A 7888-nucleotide genomic window follows, 5' to 3' on the forward strand; every position below is an offset into this window, starting at 1 on the left:
GTTGGCTTATAGTTATTCAATTACAGATACCTCCCTCTCCTAACCGACCCTTTTGTGCCTCATAAAAAGAACTAGCAGGTTGATGGATCATTACCCTGATGATATAACAAAATAAAAGCTTCCCCTATCTCGCATGATAAAGCAAAGAGAAAAGAAAGATAAAGAATAGAAAAAAGATAGAATTGAACAACCGTACAGGCATCTTTTGTGCATACGGCTCTACAAGAAAATTGACCTCCCCTCCTTTCTATTGAAGAAAGAGAAAAATAGAATCTATCAGACTCAGATGGGTAAATGATCAAATTGCCATCCTTCCTTTCGGAGGAGTTAAAAAATACTATGATGGCTCCGTTGCTTTATATGTTTATTTTTTCTTTTTTTTTTTTTGTCTGTGATTCAGCAATCCCAAAGTTTCTTTTTAATCCGATCAAATAAGGAAAAAATCTTTTTTTTTTTTTTCGTACTCTTTCATAACATAAATATTGTTAAGAACTCTCCGGCATGAAAACAAAAAAGTTTGTGACGCTGAACTGAACTCCCGATAGATAAGAGAAAATCGGAAATACCCCTTATCTCATACTACTCTCTCGATACAGAATCTAATGTTTTGAAAAAAAAACAATACAAAAATTTCTCATATCGAATTCGAAGTGCCATGCTATTATTACTTAGTATTCATATGGCGAAGGCATAGTCTTCTTTTTTCTCTCAAATAAAAACCTCATTGGCGCCAAGCGTGAGGGAATGCTAGACGTTTGGTAATTTCTCCTCCGACCAGGATAAAAGATCCCATTGAAGCGGCTAATCCCATGCATATTGTATGGACATCTGGTCGCACAAATTGCATAGTATCATAAATAGCCACCCCAGGTATTACCCAGCCCCCAGGAGAGTTTATAAACAAATACAGATCTTTGGTCTCATCCTCGATACTGAGATATACCATAAGACCAATAAGTTGATTCGAAATCTCGCTATCAACCTCTTGGCCTAAAAAAAGTAATCTTTCTCGATAAAGTCGGTTGATTAGGGTAAAATTGTATCCCTTAGGAACCGTACATGCGCCTTTTGATGCATACGGTTCAAAAAAAAAATGGTGAATCAATGTATAGATTCCAGTCCTCTTTCTTTTTTTCTAGAAAGGTTCTTTCTTACTTCTAACGAAAGGGCTTTTCTTCGATTTTTTAATAAAGACGAGTTTTGACTCCTTTTTTATATTTTCGATTTTCCATTATAAAATTTGAAGTTATAAGAAAGGGTCATTAAACTTATCGAATTAACTTCTCATTGATGTATTCTTTCATCGAGATTTAATCCAAACCGCGATGGTATTTTCTTGTTCCTGAATGGGTCTGTTTCATCTTTTTAGGTTTATGCTCTACTCCGGGTAAAGATCCGCCCGATTTGGATTTGTACATATAGGACAAATGCTCCCATTACCATTTCTTTTTGTATTTCTTTTTTTTTTCAATTCATTTTATACAAGTATTTCTTAGAGTTGAGATAACTTTGCTTGACAATTAGGATCTCTTTACAAAGAAAAAATATGAATAGCAATCATAGATATCTTACCAATCCAATTGGGTTTTTTCTAAACGGAGCCTGGATACTTCATTTTTTTAGTCCAACCAAGCCAACCATAAATTATTCTAATTGAATTTTTCTAATTGATAATAGTAATATGAATCCCCTCAAAAATGGATCTAATTGCACTTCACGCTCCAAATTTTTGATGATTAAATTTATCTTTCTTGGGTGAAACGGGGGATATCTCGATCGGGGGAGAGAACGGGGAAATACCATATGACCCAATATATCTGACAAGTCGCACTATACGTCAACCCAAGATGCATCTTCCTCTCCAGGACTTCGGAAAGGAACTTTTGGAACACCAATATGCATTAACATTAATGGTAACTATTCAATAAGAGCAACGAACATTGGATCAACAAAAGTCCACAGACCCCCCAATTGACACCAACGAGCAAAATCTCCTTGTGCTTCAGGACCCCATAGTAACAACAACGAATGTGCTAAACTATTAGCAGGAGTAGAAACTGCGGCAGTTAAGAAATTGCAACCTTCCAAATAAGAACTGGCCAACCCATGGGTATACCATGAAGTTACAAAGGTTGTACCTGTGAACCAACGCCCTATAGCGAAATAGGCACAAGGAAAGAGCAATAGACCGGACCAGCCTACAAAAATGAAACGTCCTATGACGACCCGGTCATTCGTCTCAGGAGTTACCACTCCGTTTTCCCCCATTTCTACTTTTTTATGCTTCGTTATCCGTGTTTTATGTGGTCGAGTTGGTTGGTTTGCGTTTGGCGTGGTTTTGGTAAGAAATGAGACACTTAGTCTCTTTTAAGAAGGCTTAAGTTGGAAAAGTCAACTGGATGTTGACTTATGAGTTAGAGGGCTCGGATGTGAGTTCCGATGGTTCGATTAGCTTCGGAAGGTTATTTGTGACTTATAAGTGTGATCGGAAGTGGTTTTGGAGGTCCGATGTAGAATTAGGCTTGAATTGGCGAAGTTAGTATTTTGGCGATTTCCGGTTGATAGGTGAGATTTTGATCCGAGGGTCGGAATGGAATTCCGAGAGTTGTTGTGGCTTCTTTATATGATTTGGTATGTGTGTGCAAAATTTTAGGTCATTTGGATGTGGTTTGGTTGGGTTTTTGATCAAAAGCGTATTTCGGAAGTTTTTAGAAACTTAAGCTTGAATTCGATGAGAATTGATGGTTTTGGTGTTGTTTGAGGTGTTTTGATGATTGGAACAAGTTTGAATGAGGTTTTAGGACATGTTTGTGCTCTTGGTTGAGGTCCTGGGGGCCTCGGGTGAGTTTCGGGTGGTCAATCGGATCATTTTCTAAATTGAAAAGTTGCAGATTTTGGGAGTTCAGGTGTTGCAGAAAATAACCCTTCGCGTTCGCGAGGGGTATGTCGCGTTCGCGTAAAAGGATTTGAGGAAGACCAGAATTAATCCTTCACGTTCGCGAGAGGTGCCTCACGTTCGTGAAAGGATGGGAAGCAGTGCATCGCGTTCGCGAGAAGGCACCCACGATCACGTAGAGCAAATTGGGGTCCAAGGCATTTTGTTCATCGCGTTTGCGTAAGGTTGTCGCGTTCGCGAAGGTGTAGGAGGCAGAAGCATCACGTTCGCGGTTGGTGTGACGCGTTAGTATAGGGCAAAAATTGGTCAACGTAAGTTTATGCTTCGCGAACGCGAGACGTTGACCGCGTTCGCGAAGAAGGAATATCAGAACTGGGCAGAAAGTTTATAAGACATTTCCTCCGCGATTTTGGGCCATTTTTCCACCATAGTTGATCATTTTGAAAGCTCTTTGAGGGAGATTGAAGAGGGATTCAAGGAGAATTGATTAGAGGTAAGTTTTATGAACCAAAAACGTGATTCTATTGTGAAATTAACCTAGAAATTCATGGAATTTAAGCTAAAATTGGAAGAACTAGGGCTTGGGATTTTGAACTTTTGAATTGGGATTTGAGGGACCATTTGAGGTCGGAATTGAGAACTTTTGGAATGTATGAACTCGTGGGGTGATAAGGAATCTAATGATGTAAAAATTTATGAGTTTCGAGTAGTGGGTCCGGGGCTCGGGTTTTGCTAATTTCGAGATTTTTTGATATTTTTCGATTGTTTTCGCTTGGGTTATGTTCCCTTAGCATATTGTGACGTATTCGTTCTAGTTTTGGTCAGATTCGACGCGCGAGGAGGCTGATTTGAGAGGCAAAGGCGTCGCGAGCTAGAGTTTTGCGGGTTCGAGGTGAGTAATGAATGTAAATGATGTCCTAAGGGTTTGAAACCCCAAATTTGCACATTGTAGTGCTATATTGAGGTGAGACACGCGCTTAATGATGAGCGTCGGGTCGTTTACTATTGGGGACGATGACTTGGTCCATTCCGAGTGATGCTTTTACCGCGTATTTGACTGAAGCTTATTTGTTATCATCATTATTTGGACTGATTGCCGTATTTGGGCTTCGTGCCAACCATTTGGACCCTCCGGGGAGTTTTATCATTATTTCCTCACTGTTTGGACTTACTACTTGAACTCAGTCATATCGTTTTTCCACTATTTTTCAACTCAGCCACTTTTTACTCGGTTTTGAAACTAAAATGATATATTAAATGATGTTTCGGGTTGAGAACTACTGTTTTACTAATGCCCGAGGGGCTTATATGATTTCTGGACTGAGTACGGCCAAGGGCCAGATATGAGGATACCATGGGATCGGACTGCGTGTCGCAGCAGTGTTATACTGATATTGATATGAGGCTGAGGGCCTAGATTTGATGCCATGAGATGGCTTGATATTGCGCTTGGGCCGTAAGGGGCCCCTCCCGGAGTCTGCACACCCCCAGTGAGCGCCGTCAATGATAAATAAATGGATCGGATTGTGCGCCACAACGGGTACTGTAGGGTACCGTACTATGTGTTGCATTTCTTTATTTGACTGTCACTTATCTACTTATCTGTTGTAGTATCTTTCATATTTCGATTACATTGGTCTATCGCTTCCATATTACTTGTTTTAAACTGCCGGATTATAGATTACTCTGTGTTCTTCCATGATTTCTTATTCTCGGCCATTATTTATGTTTATTACTCACTGGGTTGGAGTACTCACATTACTCCCTGCACCTTGCGTGCAGATCCAGGTGCATCTGAGGCTGAGTGAGGATTCTTCAGTTGAGCAGCGTATATCCGGGAGCATCGAGGTAGTTGCATGGCATCCGCAACCTTGATCTCTTCCTTCTATCCTTTTGTCTTATCCGCATTTCCCTAGACTGATATGTATTAGATTGGTAAACCTGTATTAGAAGCTCAGACTTGTGACACCAGATCTGTATGGGTTATGTAGAGGTATTATCATCTGAATTTTCGCATATTTGACTCGTTATCCTAAACTTTTATTGTGATAAATTGGCAATTTAATTGTGTTAGCTAATAATGAATTGTAGAAGAAATGGGTCGAGGTTGTTAGTTGGTCAGGCTTGCCTAGCAGTGTGTTGGGCGCCATCACGACCGAGGTTGGGGTCGTGACAGGTCCCTCCATAACCAGTCATCCATAATATCAAATAAATCATTTTCGTCTTTGGTAAACTTACCAATGGCTATAGTCATAGTGATCCTCCTATTCAACTACTTCGACCATTTCCGAGCACCTCATATCTTTTTCGGGGCGTCCGAAGATTCGATCATTTTTGTATGATTTCTCTTGCACTACTCTTTCCAATGGGTTTCGAAGATAAATATCCTTTATTTATTAGCCCATAAATTGTCCTAGGTAAATCCATGAACTCCATTGGATTATTCCTTCTGACTAAGCATATGAACCATGAATTGTCCTAATAAGACAATTCAATCAATCCTTTGTTTTGAAAGAACTCTTCAAGGACCAAGCTATCCCTTTCCTTCATACTTCATATAAATAAATCTAAAACCCCAGAGTATATCTTTCCACGGATCGAAGGAAAAAAGACAGTTTGACCGAATATTTATTTTTAGATTCTTTTATCTGTTAGAAGAAGAGATAATCTACTATTTTTCCTTTTAGATTTTCCTTTTAGAAAATCGAAAATTCAATAAAAATAAAATAAATAAGAGACTGGAAATGAAAGTCTCTTTCTCGGATCTATTATTCATCATACTATTGGAACAAAACAAAAATACATGTGATGACCCGGCCAGTCGTCTCATGAGTTACCGCTCTGTTTTTCCCTATTTTAGCTTCTTTATGCTTCGTTATCCGTGTTTTATGTGGTCGAGTTAATTAGTTTGCGTTTGGTGTGATTTTGGTAATAAATGAGACACTTAGTCTCTTTTAAAAAGGTTTAAGTTCGAAAAGTCAACCAGATGTTGACTTATGAGTTAGAGGGCTCGGATGTGAGTTTCGATGGTTCGGTTAGCTTCGGAGGTGATTTGTTACTTCGGAGCGCGATCGGAATGAGTTTTGGAGTTGTAGAGGAGATTTAGGCCTGAATTGGCGAAATTGATATTTTGGTAATTTCGGGTTGATAGGCGAGATTTTGATATAAGGGTCGGAATGGAATTTCGAGAATTGCAGTAGCTCCGTTGTGTCATTTGGGATGTGTGTGCAAAATTTCAGGTCATTCGAACGAGATTTGATAGACTTTTTGAGCGAAAGCATAATTTAAGAGTTCTTGGAGTTCTTAGGCTTGAATCCTATGTTAAATTGGTGATTTGATGTTGTTGTAAGCGTTCCGAAGTGTTGAACAAGTTTGAATAATGTCATGGGATGTGTTGGTACAATTAGTTTAAAGTTTCGGGGGTCTTGGGTAGGTTCCGGGATGTTTTAGACCGAAAATCATAGTTGTAGCAGGTCCAGGAGGGTTGCAGACCTCGGAAACCAACCGCACGGTCCGCACAAAAAGAATTGCAGCCACGGTATGTGCTGTGCGGACCGCACAAAAAGAAGTGCGGCCGCGGTAGGTGTCATGCGGACCGCACAAAATGGTGTGCGGCCGCGGAAGGGAATGATTCACTGGTCCTACTTCGGAAGCTCATATCTTTTGATCTACAAGGAATTTCGAGATGATTCAAAAACAAAAGTTGTAGCCCTTCATGTCTAATTTCCTGAAAGGTAAAGATATTGCAATTTGGACATCTGTAGAAAAAGGTATGACCAAAATACTAAAGTCTATCACTGCAGAGGAAGGCCTGTGCGGCCGCGATTGTTTTTGCGCGGACCAGACTGGCTTGTGCGGACCGCGGTCAATTTGGTGCAGCCCACGGAGGCTGAAATATGAGGGGTACTCTATAAATATGAGGTTTTGGGTTTTATTTTATATTTTGAACTAGAGAGCTCGGATTTTAGCGATTTTTCGAAGGTTTTTCAAGAAATTCATCGGGGTAAGTGATTTTAACTCAGATTTGGCTAGAATACATGAATCTATCACTGAATTCATCATTTAATTCGTGATTTGGGATGGAATTTGGGAAGAAAATTGTGAAACCTTTCAAAAATGTAAAATGATGATTTGAAAGACCAAATGGTATCGGAATTGGATAATTTTGGTATGATTAGACTCGTGAGGGTATGAGGATTCCGAAAATGTAAATTTTAGCCGATTTCGAGACGTGGTCCCGGGGCTCGGGTTTTGGTAATTTCGGGATTTTTGATATTTTTCGAATGTTTTTGCTTGGGCTTTGTTCCCTTGGCATATTGTGACGTATTCGTTCTGATTTTGGATAGATTCGACGCGCGTGGAGGCCAAATTCGAGGGGCAAAGGTGTCGCGAGCTAGAGAATTAGCCGGTTCGAGGTGAGTAATGATTGTAAATGATGTCCTGAGGGTTTGAAACCCCAGAATTGCACATCGTTGTGCTATATTGAGGCAAGACACGTGTTGGATGATGAGCGTGGGGTCTTTTACTACTAGGGATTGTGACTTGGTCCGTCCCGATTGATGATTTTACCGCGTATTTGATCGAAATTTATTTGTTATCATCACAATTTGAGCTGATTGCCATATTTGGGCTTCGTGCCAACTATTTGAACCCTTCGGGGATTTTCCTCACTGCTTGACTTATTATTTGAACTCAGTCCTGTTGATATCTACTATTTTACAAACTCAGCCACTTTTATTTAGATTTGAAACTTAAATGATATTTCTACATCATGTTTTGGGCTGAGAACTACTATTTTACTAATGCCCAAGGGGCTTGTGATGATTTTCGGACTGAGTGAGCCGAGGGCCATATGTGAGGATATGCTGAGTGATATGAGGTCGAGGGCCTGAGATACCTTATATGCCACAAGGTGGCTTGAGGGATGTGAGGCCGAGTGCCGAGTGATGCGAGGCCGAGTGCCGAGTGATGCGAGGCCGAGTGCCGAGTGAT

The sequence above is a fragment of the Nicotiana sylvestris genome, chromosome 6 (genome assembly GCF_000393655.2).
Source record: "Nicotiana sylvestris chromosome 6, ASM39365v2, whole genome shotgun sequence".
NCBI lineage: Eukaryota > Viridiplantae > Streptophyta > Magnoliopsida > Solanales > Solanaceae > Nicotiana > Nicotiana sylvestris.